We start from the raw sequence: 14,973 nt of genomic DNA, 5'->3' as shown, positions 1-14,973 counted from the left end.
GGACTGGAAACATCCCCAGAAAACCTGATGGGATGCAGCTCTTCCTCCCTACAGGTTTGCTGTTCATCACCCAGAAACTCCCCCAAAAGCTGCTGCTTCCCACTGCCCACTGGGTGAGCAGGCTGGGGGATGGAAATGGGCTAATCCAGGCCAATTTAAACATTGTCCCTTTCCCTCTTCAGCATCCTGCCTCCAGGCATGGGCTCAGCAGGAAGTTGCCTCTTTCCCATCCCCATGGGCTGCTCCAAGTGGGACAGGACCCCCTGTCCTGTGTCACCACCTCAGGTGAGACTCAGCAGTTGAAGCCATAGGGAAAAGCAGCTTAAAGCCCTGGAAATAGCCCTAAATCCTCCTCATGTTCCCAAAGGTGTTGGAAGGTTTCCATCCCTGTGCTGCTGGGGTTGTCACCCTTGGAGCCCACCAGATTTAATGGGATGAGATGGGATGTGCAGGTTTTCACCCCAAACCTGGGGTTGACTCTCCAAATGCTGCTTCTTCCTCTTTGGGTTTTGAGTTTTTCCCAGCCTTTTCCACTGCTCTGGGAGCTGAAATCTTCCCTCCAGTGCCAGCTGAGCTGGTTGGAGCAGGCCAGGAGCAGTGGTGAGGGAAGGAGAGTCAGAGGGAGCCTTTGGATTCAGCATTTTCTGCTGCGGCCTCAGCAGAGCCCAGGAGTTACTCATTCAAATATGCTTATGTGTAACTAATCTCTGCAGGACAATGATCTGAGGAATTATTGAATGTAATTGAAATGGGGCAGAGTGGTTGCCATAAAAAGGGTGTCCCGAGCCAATGGGAGCCAGCAGGCTCCTATAAAAGTGGGTGGGGAAGGAAAAGCAGCTGGTGGGAAGAGTTCCCCAAAATCCCAAAGCATGTCCTGAGCTGCGTCTGCTTGGGCAGAAATCCTCCTGAGCTGCTGGAAATCAGCCTGAGCCCTTCTCCCAGCAGTACCTTGTGGGGTCAGTGGATGTGGTGGGAAGGGCAGGACCTGCCCAGAATCACCTGGTGGAGCCTAAAAAGATTAAATCCAGCAGTGCCGTGAGTTGGGGTCGGATTTTGGGGGGGAGCAGGATGCTATTCCAGGAGCTGGGTGGGATCCATGGAAGGAAAAGCAGCTGGTGGGAAAAGATCCCCAAAATCCCAAAGCATGTCCTGAGCTGCCTCTGCTTGGGCAGAGATCCTCCTGAGCTGCTGGAAATCAGGCTGAGCCCTTCTCCCAGCACTGCTGATCCCTGTAGGGTTAGTGGATCCACCTGGAATTGCCTGGTGGAGACTAAAAAGATGAAATCCAGCAGTGCCTTGAGTTTGGGTCAGATTTTAGGGGGGATTGGGATGCTCTTCCAGGAGCTGGGTGGGATCCATGGAAGTGGAAGCCCACGTGAGGCTGAATTTTGGGAGCTGTGAGGGTGTTGAGCAGCGTTATCCCGGGGGATATCCACGGAGCAGGCGCTGCTGCCGGGACCTTGCAGCAGGAATAGGGAGGTGGGGAAAGGGATGGGAATAGATTTTAGTGGATTTAGGGATTAGATCAGCTGGGCTGACCCAAATGGCCATCTCAGGACCTGTCCTGCACACTCATCCCTTGGCTCCCAGCCTTCCCACCAGCCGGTTTTGGCTTTATCCCTGATGTTGTTTGGAGCCTCACGGGATCCATGCTCCCGGTGCCATTGGTGAGCTCAGCACTGGCCAGGGCTGGCAGGAGAAAATTCCTCCTGGAACTTTCTGCCAGCCTTCAAATCCCCCAAAGAGGTGTTAAATGCAGCAATTTCCAGCTCCAAGGCACAGACATTTATTTGTCCCGTGATGCCACTGCCAGTCCTTTGAGAAGCAGGAAATCCTAGCATGTCCAGGCATCACATTCCTCCTGCTGCTCTTTTTTTTTTTTTCTCCAGGCTTTTATAATAATATTTTATCTGTCTCTTTTTGTGATTTTTCTGTCTTTTGTCCCATTTGAAGTCACAAACAGATGATTACACCAACTCCCCCATAAAATCATCCTTCAGCCCCTTTTTTCTCCTTGCAAATCAGCAAATGGGTGTCAGGAGTTTTGGATGGGATCATCCCTGCCCCAGCCAGCTGCTCTCCCATCCAGAAATCGAAGAGCACAGCCTGTTTCCTGTTAAATCTTGCTGCTTGCATTGGTTTACATTGTTTGTCTGATGTTTTACAGCTTCCAAGCTGATATTGCATTAAAGCTGGCTGGAGCTGAGGCAAGAAATCAGATGCAGGCACTGGCAGGGTTCCCCAAATGCATTCAGGAGAGTTGATCCCACAGACTCATTTTCTCAGTCCCTGCAGGAGCTGTGTCTTGCCTGAGGCTCCAAAGGTGCTTTTGGGACAATTTGGGAGTTTTAATTGCAGGGCAGGTGGTGGAGGGGCTGTGCCTGCTCCTCCTCCAGCCAGGTTTGGTGGCTCTGGGGTGGCTCCTGGGTTTCTCTTGAACCTCGAGCTTTGTTTTCAGTTTTTCTTCCTTGCTGTCCTGTTGAGGAGGGGAGTGAGAGACTGGGTAGGAACCAATCACAGGCTGGGACAGAATTTTTTATTGTATTTATATTTAGTGTATTTATTTATGTATGTGGGTGTTTATAGAATAGGCTATAGAATCATAGAACAGATGGAGTTTCAAGGGATCCCTAAGGATCATCAAGTCCAATTCCCTGCTCTTCACCCCAACCTGAAGTTAACCATGTGAGTAGGAGAATCCAGGTGCCCCTTGAGTTCTGATGAGCTCCCTTCCCTGGGGACCTCTTCCAGAGCAATTTATGTGGATGTTATGGATATAAAAATGTACTTTAGATGAAGCAGGATGAGTCTCTCCTGCCCCTGCACAGATAAACAGGACAGGGTTGATTTAGGGTGGCAGATCCAGATCCCCTAATGGTTTGGTGGTGTTGTCCTTGCTGGATGCATGCACAAAAAAACCCCCAAAACACTGAATCCAGCTGCTTTCCATCCATCCCAGGTTAGCCAGAGACTGCCTGAAGGGCAAGGCAAGGATTTCTGCTTAAAGGAACCAAAAGTTTTTGGAATCCAATGTCCTGATCTAAGGGCAAAAGCTTCTTGCTGGCTACAGGAGTGCAGAAAGTTTTTAATGTGACTTTACAGCAGCGTTGGCTGGGGAGCTCTGCCATTTGTGGGCCAATTCTGGCAGGGAAAGTCTGGTTTTCTTTCTTAGGAAAACAAGAAATAGAAAATTCCTGTAAGGGCTGAATGCAGGAGAATGGGCAGAATTTAATAATAGGGGGTACATCAACCAAGTCCAGCAGGATCCCATGGGAATGGGTCAAAGATCATTAACTGTAAAAATCTGTTTGGGTGGGGATACTTGGGACTGATGGAGGAAGTGTTAGAACCAGGATGGGCTAGGATGGGCTGAGTAATTCCTGATTTCTGTGCTTTTTCTCTCCTCTGGAAAATTGCTGTATTGATAGCTGCTCTCTTCTTGATTTCAGAGTGTTATTTCAGGTAGGTAAATTCATTGTTTGCCTCTGCTGGAGCAATTTGGGGGTTCTTAAGGAAAAAAAATTATTTCTTTCTTTGCATAAAGAGGTAGAGCTTCATCAGATTGTTTTTAGGTGCATTGCATCCTCCTCTGTGCTGCTTTTAAAATTTGACATCTGTTTTTCAGTTGAGGGGCTGTTATCCAGCAGTTGGGGATGGGGAGGAAAGAGGTCTAGATTTGCATTTTGTCTTTAATTAATTTATATGAATTATTTAGGATTTTTTTCTTCTTTTTTTTTTTTTTTGAGACTGAAGATTTCAGATTGGGGTTCTCCCCTTGAATCTCCCCATTCACAATCTGAGGTGCTTCCTGAATTTTTGGTGAGGGTAAACCCAGCAACACCTCAGGGGAAGTTTTAAATGCTGGGGTCATGTTCCAAAAGGCCACTGGTAAAAGAGGGAGCTCTGGGAAAGGCAGAACTCTGCAGCTTCTCACAGATTTTGGCCCAGAGGCTTCACCCCTTTCACACAAGACCTGAAGATGCCGACTTGGGAATTATAAAAATGAGTCCAAAGTAAGTTTTTCAAGCAATATTGTGGGCTGAGCTGTTCATCTACTGCAAACAGGGGAAAATCCTGCCAGGATGGGGCTCTGCATTCACCAAATGATCCTGACCCTAAAGGCAGTGGGATTTTATTTGGTGTTTTTTAGGGAATCACATCACGCTCTTCATCTGCCCCCAAACTCCAGTGCCTGAACTGAAACTGAGACAAGTCTATGACAGCCCCTGTGGAGGGAAAATTCAGGTTTATCTCAGTTCCTTGTAGCTGGCAAATCAAGCTGAGCCCTGCAGGAGGCAGGGAATGGTGAAAATGCATCTGGAACCAAGAACCACAGTGGGGATGGGATTTAAATTCTGCCTTGTGTCATTTTTGGTTGTGGGAATTTTAACTGCCCTCCTAAGAACCTCACAGAAAAGGGCTGCACCACCCCATCAGCAGCATTAATGATCTTCCTTCAGAGTTTTCATCCTGTGTCTTTGGCAGAGGGTTTATTTTATTTTATCTTATTTTATTGATGCTGGGGTTTGTGAGGTGCTTTCACTTCCTTGTGCCATTTTCCAGGCACAGATAAAATCATTCCTTGATTTAAATTTAAATCATTCCTCTTTATTTAAATGAGCTGGTGGATATTTATCTCATTAGGACGCCAGTGTGCTAAAACTTTACAAACTCAGGCCTTGATCTTTCAAACCACTGGGAACTTTCAGCCATTTAAACCTCATGGGACAAGAAATAAGCAATAAGAAATCCCTCTTCTTTTAAGGGTCAACTGAGAGCATCAAACATCACCCACAGCCTTCAGTAGAGAATTTATAACAACTCCAGCTTAGCCAGTCTCTGTGATACTGATTTGGGAGTTTTTTAGAGGTTTTTGTTTTTCAGGAAAACCTAAAGAAGGGGAAGGAATTAGTCAATGGGTTATTCTGGGATGTCCCCGTGCCGGAGATGAGCTCTCCTCCCGCACACGTCCTCGTGCCACATCAGCAGCTGTCTGCAAGCCAAGGACATGGGGAGATGCCTATGGCTGGAAATCCAGCTCCTTCTGTATTTATTGGACTTCCTACCAGCTGGAAAATCCCAAAGATCTGCACCTCCAGGGGCTCCTGCAGCTGGGGGAAAAAGTCTTCCTGTGAATTGAATCTGTGTGATGCCTAAAATGCCTCGCCTGTGATGAGGGCAGCCTAGAGAGGTTCCTACCCCCATAATTATTTCTCCAGACATATGGCAAGGTCGGTTCATAGCTGTCACATCTAGAAACCAGCAGGGATAAGGCAGAGGTGGGGTATATGGAGCTATTTATCAGCAAGTGCTGCTTTTTGGGGTTGGAGCAAATATTACCTTGAGCCACAAGCAGGTGAAGGTCAGGTTGTAAAAATAAAATCCATGTTCTCCTGACTTGGATAACCTCAGTTGAAATCCTCCTGAAATGATGCTTGGAGCAGGAAAACCCTGCTCAGTGATGGAGTAGGATGAATCCAAACCCTGCAGGAGCCAGGGATCCCTGCCAGGGAATCCAGGGAAAAGCTGCAGATGGAGATGCTGTCAGGTTTGCACAAGGGTGATGCTGTGCCTGCAGTTTTGGGGGGTCCCTGTGCTGGCAGCTGAAGGATTTTGCTAGCAAATACTGGGAATTTCTGCTCCCACAGGGATTCCCATGGCTTGGTTTGGGTGCTTTGGACAAACCTTGCCCTGCCAAGGGCAGACTGCACGGGCACTGCAATCACAAGGGCCAGAAAAATCTCAGTAGCAGGGAAAAGCAATAAACATGAGCGTTCCTCTGGGAAAAGCTGAGCCAGACATGGACATCCTTCCAAGTTAACCAGTGTCCTGGCTGGGTGTGTGGCTGACAGGTTTGCTCTGCTCATAAAATCATCTATGTGAGGCTGAAGGTGGGATCTGGGTGCAGGAAGATCCGATTCTCCTGGGATGCAGCAAAATGGCATCAGCTTCATGTCTTGTGGGGTCTGCTTTCCCTTAACTCAAAGGCTTGTGGGCACAGTCCTTGGATTTTCTCCTCATCTGGGAATTTTAAGTCTTCCCTGAATGTTCAGGTTGATTTTTCTTTTGGCTCAGCCTGCTCTTGCACACACTGCTGGGGTCTGTCTGTGGTGCTGGGTGCCAGCTGCCCCCATCCTGCAGCCAGGAGTGGCTTAGTCCCATTCTCTGTCCCTGCTTCAGGTGTCTGGGATCACCCCCAGCCCAAAAGCATCCCAGAGCTGGGATGTGGAGAGGAATCCTGCCCTGGGATCCTCCAGGGCACCACTGAGGGCTTGAGGGCTGTGCTGATGGAATCATTGGCAGTTTCCTTTGGCAGGAAGGTGCCAACCCCGTAATTTTTCCCGTGGTTTTGTTCCCATCCATAAATGCCTGGCTACCAGGATTGACTCAGCATATCCCTGAGAGAGCCAAGGAAGCTCTTAGGGCTGCAGGGAGAGGGAAGGATGCCCAGCACAAGGCTCACAGGGTTTGGGATTTTGAGATTTCATCCAAAAGCCAAATGAATTTCCACAGGACCAGCTGAAATCCAACCCTGCTGCTTTGTGTGTGTTTTATCATATTCTCCAAATCCATCCCTTCCATTCCTTCTGTGAAGGCCCCAAACTTCTACAATAGAGGTAACAGAGATTTTTTGAGCCCCTCACCCCTCTCTGCCTTTCCAAACTCCCTGTAGTGACTTCAGATACGAAAACCACAAGCTCCTCCAGCTGCTTCTGCATGAAGGAGAGATCAGAGATCCTTCTCATGTGAGCCAGAAAATGGGGTTGTGCCATTGCTTCTGAGGACAAGAAAATGTATTTAACAGTTCTGGCAAGAACAGCTCACCCTGCTCTGGGCTGCTGGAATGAGCTGGACAGGGCCAGTGGGAAATTCTTTGCATTCTTGGGATTGGGAGGTGGAATTAAGGTAAAATGCTCCTGGATGAGGACCAGGTTATCTGGAGTAGCAAGCTTTTAAATATCACACTGGACTTGAATTCAGGAATAGTTTTGGAGTGGAGCTGGTGGCGAGAAAAGCATTGGATTGGGAGTCCAGGGAGGGGAAAAAAAAGCCTCATTTTGGCCTGTGAATGTGCCAGACTCCAGCTAGGAGAGGTCAGGGCAGCAGTGCTGGGGCCTTTGCTGGCTCCCACACCGGCTCAGCAGCTCGGGTGATGTGGCAGCAGAGATGCTGCTCCCCAGGAGGGCCCTGGGGTGGTGCCAGGCAGCCAAATCTGTCCCTGCTGCTGGGGCTGGCACAGTCTGAGCTGCCCGAGGCTGTGCAGGGTGTGCCTGGCTCCTGCACTGCCCTGCACCGGGCAGTCATGTCCACATGGGCTCTGCCAAGTGGGGAAACTCTGGTTGGTGCTGTTGCTCACATCTGGAAATGAGATGGACAAAAAAGTGTAATTGAAGCTCCTAAATGGCACCAGAACTCAGGGGTGCTCTTTTGTCCTCCTTCCACCAGCAATCCCAGGCACAGCTGGAACTGAGAGCATGGCAACCATCATAAGCCGTGACGGTGATGAGGAAAAACAGACACCAGCAGCCACTTCTGCTCCTCTCAGAGCCCAGCAAACCCCAGATTGTGACCCTGCAGCACCATCCTGCTCCCCTCGAGCTGCACCTTTGCCCCTGGGCTCATCCTTCATCCCAGTGAGGGAAATCACTCCCAACTTCCAGGAACAAAACAGGGACAGGCCAGTGCAAACGTCTGGGCTGAGCCATTCACGCTGCCCCTTCCCCGGGTGTTTCTGTGCACCCAGCCATCACTTGGTGCAGTATTTGTGCAGTATTTGCTGGGTTATGTGATCTGTGGCTGCAGGCTGAGCATTGATTAAAGCAGAGCCCAGCGTGGGGCAGCCTCTGCATCCTGGATTTCCATCTGCTCCATCCAGCAGTGCTGTTTTCCCCCTTTTCCCTTGGAGAGCAGCGTTTCCCCCACCCCGAGGCACCGTTTGATTGGAAGGCTTTAAAAGGGACAATCTGTGTGAGTCACAGTTGAAGCTATAAAAGAAAAACCAATAAAGCCATCTGAAAAGTGCTGTTTAATGGATCGAGGCAAACTTACTGGAAACAGGAGACAGATTGTTTCATCTTGAAATCGTTGCTTCAAATCCGTCTGCATTTGGGAGCAAAGGACATTTATTCCTCATCAATAGCTGTCAGGGAAAAGAGATTTGAAAGGGATTTTGCCACCTTTTAATAGGGCTGTGGGTTTCTCTGGGCTCCCAGCAGCTCTCTGAGCACATTTAAAAGCCTTTCTGGAAATTCAGTCCTTCCAGGGCAGAGCTTTTCAGAGAATGAAAATATTGTCCCTGACATGGACACAGGTATCTGCTTGCATGGCAAATATTGATTTTCTTAGCAAATAAAATGCACCTGAGCTGAGCCACATCCACCTCAGGAGAGAAATGCTTTTCCACCCTCACTGTGGCTTTTCCCAGACTGAATTTTGGGATGTTGAATCCCTTTGGCTGATTCCCCTACTTGGCAGGCAACACAAACCTGGAGAACGTCCTATGGGATTGTTCCCTTTGCTGTGACCCTGCAGCAGCACTGATATCTCTGCAGGCTGTTTGTCTGCATCTGGCCTTCTGTTTGTGAAGAACAAACGTGTTTTCAGTCGGATTCAGCTTTTGGATATCACTGTGTTAACTTTAGCAAGTCCAGCTCGATGTGTTTTCCTGCTCTTGAGGAACTTAAACATGGCTTTCCACACCGAGCACTGGGAAGGAAGGGGTCAGGATGGCCTCAGGCCACGCTTTTTAAGAGGCGAGTTAATCTAGAGATGTGAATTTCCTTATAAAGCTGCACCTCCAGGGGCAGAGTCACCCTCACTCCTTTCCTGGCCACTTCACCCAGCTGTGGGTCAGAGCTGGGATTTGTGCCAGCAGCTGGCGCAGGCTCCGGCTCGTGCTGCTGTTCCAGATGTTTTCCCAGTCGCACACGTGGTGGGCACATGGCTGGCGCTTCCCTCTGCTGCAGAGCAGGTGTGTGGCCCCAGGGGACACCCGAGACTTGAGCCGGGCCGTCAGCACCGCGTGCCTCTCAAAGCGTTCCGAGTTTCTCTCAATTTACGGGACAGCTGCAGCGCTGCCCAGTTCAGCTGGGCTCTGTGTTCTGGGTGGTTTCACCTCTGAAAGCCAAGCCCGGGGGCAGAATTCGGATAGAGTTTTGTCTGTAAAATATTCAAGGGTAAGAATAAATTTCGGTTAGCAGAGGGGGAGTGTGAGCTGTGCCGGGCTCCAACATCTGCCCAGCACATCTGGCCAGACGCTGCCGCACGTGGGGTTCCCTCTCTCTCCAGACGCTCGCGCGGCGCCGCCGCCCAGATGTGCGCGCCAGATGTGGGGCGGGGACTCTGCCGTTACCACGCCCCCCCTCGCGTTGTCAATCATCGGCGGCGGCCCAATGATGGCTCGCGACACATCGAGGCACGCGACCAATCAGGGCGCGCTTGTGATTTCCATGGCAGCCGCAGCCGCGCGGCTGAGGGAAGGCGGCGGCGGCGCGGCCGCTCCCGGTGCCGCTCCCGTTCCTCACCCCGCTCCTCACCCCGTTCCTGCCCCCTGCGATGGTGCCCGGGCGGAGCCGCGGCGGCGGAGGAGCGGCCGTGCCGCTGCTGCGCGGCTCCAGCCAGGCGCGGTGGCAGCGGCAGCAGCAGTGCAGGTGAGGGGCCGCGCCCGCCGCGCACCTGAGGCGGGCCCGGGGCGGATCCGCGGCCGCCTCTCGCCGCGCTCCGCCCTGCCCCGCCCGGGGCCCTGCAGTGCTCGGCGTGGGGGGCCGCGGCCTGGGGCGGTGGCAGGAGCGGCCGGGCCGGGCCGGGCGGTCCCGCAGCGCAGCCGGGGATGTGCGGGGGAACGGGAGCGCTGCTCCCCGGGGCCCTGCAGTGCTCGGCGTGGGGGGCCGCGGCCTGGGGCGGTGGCAGGAGCGGCCGGGCCGGGCCGGGCGGTCCCGCAGCGCAGCCGGGGATGTGCGGGGGAACGGGAGCGCTGCTCCCCGCGGCCGAGCCCGGCCCGGCCCAGCCCGGCGATTCCCAAAGTTTTCCTGCGGGCGGGACAAGTCGCGGCCGGGGCTCCCGGCGCTCCGGGTGCCTTTGTTCGGTACCGGTGAGAGCCGGCAGTCCCCGAGGCTGGGGCAGGAGCGCTGGGTTTGTACCTGCAGGTATGGAATGGCTTGGCTGCGAAGCGAGCTTAACATCCCCTGCCACGGGCAGCGACGCCTTCCCTAGCCCGGGTTGTTGCAAGCCCCATCGGTTTTAGAGTTTCACGGTTTTATGGTTACACAGCAGTAGATTGAATGTGTCGCTTAGCTGGAAGTGGGTTTGCTGCCGCCGTTGCCGTTTACGTTTGTTTTTGTGAATGTGCCGTGCGAATGCTTGTGGGTCTGGAAGGTTTTGCTGTTTTTAAGGGGTTTGATTCTCCGCAGTACCTCGGTGTATAACGGAGTGCTGAAATCCCTCGGAGGAGCACACAGGGAAATGCAGGAGCTCTTCTGCTCTCAGTGTAACCTTTTTCCTCTCTCCCTTCTTTTTTCTTTTATGCATAACTTTAGAGAGCTCGAAGCCTCTGTGCGTCGCCAGTAAAATTCCTTTTGTTGTATTGTTCTCCAATTCGAGTAGGAGCTGTAGAACTTAACAAATGCTGTTTTTCTTGCATAACCGGGAGCATGTTGGTAACGCTTTTTTGACCATTCTCTATGCAAATCCTGATAATTTGCTGTATATATTATAGATGTAAGTAGAGCAGAATGGATAAAGGTAATGCCTTTCATTTGAAGCAGAACTTCTTAATTATGTGGTTTTTTTAAAGTAATCTTAGAGGCCTTAAATGTTGAAAAACTTAAAAATGTTGGATTTTGAGCACTTGGGTAATAAAATGGAAATGTAGAAGCATGAGAATATTTTTATTTTACTCTTTATAGTGTGGTCGTAATAGAAATCATTAAATTATTGCATACTTGTGAGTTGTATTCCCTGATATGGAAACTTCAGATTTAGCAGTCTGTGCCAATGAAAATTAATTTGGTGTTTTAAATTTTTCAGGGCTTCAGATTTTAAAAAAACAGCCCCAAAAAAGTAGGTTCAGGAAATGCAGATGTGTGACCAACATTTCTTTGGTTCTTGCAGTGTGAGCTATAGGGGAGAGTTGTTCTCACATCTGCATTCCCTGATATTAATCTTGTCCAACTTTGTTCTGTCATTCTAGGAATTGGCTGTCTTTCATTCCAGATGTTTTCATGCCAGGTGATTTACTCCTTATTTATTTGTAGACTGCTTGTTTCTTTGTGGAGGTGAATAAAAATTACTCCTTCTATTTTATCATTTTTTTTTCTTTTTTTTTTACTCTAGGATTAATGGGAGGAGAAATCTGGGGCAAACAGCTGCAGGGTTTGAAGACCACAAGGGCTTAAATAGCTAAAGATGGACTTGCAACTCAAGACTTCTTGATTTTTATTTTTAGCTTTGAGGGGTTTTTTTGGTTTGTTTCTTTTTTTTTTTTTTTTTTTGCTTCCTTGTGCAGATTCTGCCCTGTGAATTGTGGTAACACTGATCCAGTTTTGGGAGAATCATTAAGGTGATTGTGCAGAGGGATAAAAATGCTTCCTGAATACTCCAGTTCTGTTGGGAGCAGTCTGCTAAATGAGGCTGTGATGGTTTGGCTGGCTCTGGCAGTGGTGCTGTGTGGATATTTCACTGCTGTTCCCTGGTGTTGTGCTCTGCCATTATCATGTGCAATCATCTGTGGTGAGCACACACAAACAACCACAGTCAAACAGCTCCTTGTAGGAAAACTTTTATGGGGTTCCTTCCTTAAACTCTCATTTAGGGATGCTGAAAGAGCTTAGGATAGAAGTTGCTCTAAGAAATACCTCTTCAGTTTCTCAATGTGTATTGTTTTGAGGGTGATTCATGAGAATTCCCAGTATCTGCTGCATTTCCAGTATTTATTTTAAGAGAGAAAAAACTAAAAGGTGCAGGAAGAGGCACGGAAGAAACTGATAAAATTGACATTAACCTTTTGAAATCCTAACAGCATTTTCATTTCTCCTTCTCCAGGAGAGTGATGATGGATAACAGAACTTTGGGATATTTTTCCATTCAATTTAGCCACTGTAAAATGCATTTCCTTTGTAGTTTTGGGTGTAGTGGTCAGGCTGTGCATCAGAATCTTCTGTTTCTGCAGAGTGTATTTTGGTCTCTGTTTCATAAAGCCTTGGGAAGGGAAGGTATGTTTTCAATAGCCCCAAAGAATCAGGAATTGAGTAGATCTCCTGAAGAAGAAAAGGACTTATGAGAACCTGGTAGGAAAACATGAGGGGAAAGATGACTTTCCAGTGGTATGAATTCTTCCCCTTCTTCTCTCTCACTTTTTTTTTTTTTTTTTTTTTGCCTTTTTGTTTTGAAGAGGCCTGTGGAGCCTCATGCCCTGTTGACACAGAGCTGAGTGTGACCTTTCCTCCCAGCAAAGTTCTCCAGAAGAATTGAGCTCAAATTCTGTCTCTTTACATCTTTCAGAGCTTTAGATTTAAACCAGCCCATCAGAGAAGTCTAAGTTCAGGGGAATGCAAATGTGTGAAAACATTGCTGTAGTTCCTGCAGTGAGAACTGTAAGGGGAAGTTGTTCACTGCACTTGGAACAAACCAGGGGCAAAACCAGGAACAAAACAAATCCCATAAAATCTAAGCTGTGCTCTTCCTAGAAGGAGATCTGATGGTCAGAATCTGAGCCATGAGTTCAGGCCATGGAAGCAGAGGACAAATTAATCACTGAAGAATGCTTTCTATATATTTGGGCTTGTGATTTATTTTGGGATGGATGATGCCACTGCCCTCTCAATTTAGCCCTGGAAAAGCTCTGGTAGAGCAGGAGAAGGGAGGTGCTCCCTTTCCAGCCTCCAGAGTGCAAGGCTGAGCTCTGGAGCTCCAGAGGATTCCTTGTTACTGCCTGGGAATGGAGCATTTTTTTATTCCTCTGGCAGGGAATGTTTGAAACACCAACAAACCCCAAACTGTTTGAGCATAAAATACAAAGGGATGACTTGCCTCTTGACTAAGCTAAAAATTGTTAACATTTTTTTGGATGAACTTGAGGAAAAAGGTCTTGACCTGCAGCATGGAGGGGGAGGGCAGGAGAATGAAATGTGTGCAGGAGAAGGGAACAAAGCAGTGCAGTGAGTTTTGCAGTGCTAACATCATCTGGGGCTGACTCACAGGCCTGACTTTTCTGGGCAGAAAATTCACTTACAGACAATTCTGCTTGGCTGCACTGTCTCGTGATGAAACTTGTAGATCCTAATTTTTTTTTTTTTTTGAGTTCCACGTAAGTTTTTCAGGGAATTCTTTTTATCCTGGCACTTGAAATTTATTGCCAAAAGCCTCTCTACCGTTGTAGTCTTCTACAACTTCCTCAGCTCATGTTTTGTGTGAGGGGATTGTGTTTGTTTGGGTGATTGTGGGGTTTGTTTTGGGATATTTTTTAATAAAAGCTGTCTGTGCTTGTAAAGTGAGTGGCACTTTGCTCCTCTCAGGTGAAAACCCCACAACATTTCAAAGCTCTGAGGGCTTGCTGATTGCCCTGCTGTGATTTTGAAAGGCTGTCAGTTTAATTCCTGTTAACAGCAGAGCAATAATAACTTTTATAATCCTTCAGGCTGACAGATGTGCTCCAGAGCACTTACTCATGGGGAGGAGGGGAAGGTGGGGTTTGTTTGCAGAAGGGCAGCAACTTCCATATGTCATCCTCATCCCAAAGAGCTTTCCTTGGAACTTCAGGCACAGAAGGGAGTTTGCTGGCTTGGAGAATAAATTGATTTTATGAGAGGAGCTGTTTCTGACTGCTCCTCTCTGGCTTTCCTGACACACAGAGCCCTGGTCTTTACAGCAGTGCACGTTCCAGGTGTTGCTTCCAGGTGAAAACCCAGGACAGAAGGTTGTAGTGCAGTTAAATCCTCATTCTTTGTGGTCTTGCAGCCTTTGGCAACTTTGAACTTCCCAAAACAGGTTACTGCATCAAGTGGAAGTGTTTGTGGGTGATTGATGTGGGGTTTTTGTCACATGGGTGGGATTTTGGGGGTGTAGGTGGGTCAATACTCACAGAAATTTAGGAAATCTCCTCACAGTCTGCAGCATTAATTGGAATTCACAGCTGGAATTGTGCCCACAAGTCATCACTAGCTTTAAACCTAGCCTGTGAATTAAAGATTTCAGCCTTCAATCACCAGCTTTCCTCCAATACTGACAGTTCTTCAGCTTTGTTGTTAAGGCTGGGTTTATTTTATTTTGGTTGAAGTGATATTCTAATATAAATCTTAAATTTGATCTTGATACGTTTTTCTCCGGTGATCACCTACATAACTTTTGCATTTGGGGAATGTTGATGTATCTTCAAGGAGTAGGTTTTAGTTTGGAAGATGAAGGTTTTTGTGGAGGATTTTTTTTTTCCTTCCTGAGGAAATTAGTTTTGTGGAATTTACTCAAACTGAGTAATGGTAGGGATTGTAGGAAGTGTAAATATTTGTAGGGCTTGTGTGCTCTGTGCTGAAATGCTGTTTCACTTGTATTAACTCTTCTTTTCTGTGGGTACTGTATCTAAAGATTTTTAAAAGATTCTGTATTACTTGTTAGTTTTAAGCAGAACAGTTTCCTCTTCCCTAATTTCAAGTTAGGTTTGCATGCTGAATCTTTCAGAAGAGAAACTTTGTTTTTTGGTGCTATGGAAATATGAACACATGGTTTATTTTCCTTTCTTTTTGAGCACTGTTCAGATGACCTCAACTTAAATTTCTGGGAATTTGAGGGGTTTTTTTGTTTTGTTTTTTTTTTGTTTTGTTTTTTTTTTTTCTTAATGTTCAGATATTTAAGGTCCAGTTAAAGCAAGGAGAGGTAAATGAGTAGGAAAAAAAAGTTGTCACAGAGGATGAATTGTTCCTGTGAGTGGTGTTCTGGCCAGAGAGTGTTGGCCACTTCACAGGAAAAGAAAGGAATTAATCT

This window comes from Cinclus cinclus, chromosome 22 (genome assembly GCF_963662255.1).
Source record: "Cinclus cinclus chromosome 22, bCinCin1.1, whole genome shotgun sequence".
NCBI lineage: Eukaryota > Metazoa > Chordata > Aves > Passeriformes > Cinclidae > Cinclus > Cinclus cinclus.
The sequence above is the reverse complement of the archived record's forward strand: the minus strand, read 5'-3'. Positions refer to the sequence as shown.